The sequence below is a fragment of the Seriola lalandi genome, unplaced genomic scaffold (assembly GCF_002814215.2).
Source record: "Seriola lalandi dorsalis isolate HSWRI2012SDOR001 ecotype SW California unplaced genomic scaffold, Sedor1 jcf7180001980788, whole genome shotgun sequence".
In the NCBI taxonomy this organism is placed as follows: domain Eukaryota; kingdom Metazoa; phylum Chordata; class Actinopteri; order Carangiformes; family Carangidae; genus Seriola; species Seriola lalandi.
Window position 1 is genome coordinate 1 of NW_019451454.1, and position 994 is coordinate 994.

Sequence of the window (994 nt, forward strand, 5' to 3'; positions counted from 1 at the left end):
TCTCCAGTCTGACCAGCCTAACCAGTCTACCAGTCTGACCAGTCTGACCAGTCTGACCAGTCTCTGTCTCTTACAGGCTGGAGCTGTATGCCAAAGTGCCCAACCTGAGGATCTTGGCCTGTGGAGGAGACGGGACAGTGAGTCCAGCAGATTAAAATAATAAATCAATAAAATCATCAACTCAGACTCAGAACTGACATTAGTTACATTTTTAATGACATTAATGTAAATAATGTCAGTTGATCATCTCTCTCTCTTCCTGCTCTGGTTCAATGTTTCACTTGAATGTTGCTGAAATGATCTTGTGTTGACGTTAACTTGAACTTTGGCACCTCCCAGTGGAGAACTGAGAACATTGTGTGTGTGTGTGTGTGTACGTGCATGTGTACGTGCATGTGTGTGTGTGTGGGTGTGTGTGTTCAGGTTGGATGGATCCTGTCGGTCCTGGACCAGTTGAACCTTCGTCCTCAGCCTCCCGTCGGGATCCTTCCTCTGGGAACTGGTAACGACCTGGCTCGGACTCTGAACTGGGGCGGGGTGAGTTCTATTGGTTCTACAGGTTCTAGTGGACTCTACTGGTCCTACATCTTCTAATTATGTTAACAACACTCATGTCCTCCTCCTCCTCCTCCTCCTGTCTCAGGGCTACACTGATGAACCCATCACAAAGATCCTGTCTCACGTTGAGGACGGAAACATTGTCCAGCTGGACCGGTGGAACCTCAATGTGGAGTCCAACCCTGAGGCGCGAGCGGAGGACAGGGACGAGCATCAGACAGACAAGGTCAGTGTCACACAGAGGTCAGAGGTCAGAGGTCACTCAGCCTCACGTTGTGTTTGACTCATGTCCCTGTTTGTCTCTCAGCTTCCTATTGACGTCTTCAACAACTACTTCAGTCTGGGCTTCGATGCTCACGTCACACTGGGCTTCCACGAGTCGAGAGGTAAGTCACACATTCACTCACTCACTCTCTCACTCTCTCACTCTGTCTCT

General features: G+C 49.3%; 1 long non-coding RNA gene across 1 annotated transcript; it reads left to right on the forward strand.

The window, feature by feature from the left end:
* Positions 1-75: 75 nt before the first annotated feature.
* LOC111658904 (uncharacterized) lies at positions 76-944 on the forward strand. Its single transcript, XR_002761036.2, has 4 exons — positions 76-137; positions 424-537; positions 644-784; positions 866-944. It is a non-coding gene; the product is annotated as an uncharacterized LOC111658904 (long non-coding RNA).
* Positions 945-994: the final 50 nt, after the last annotated feature.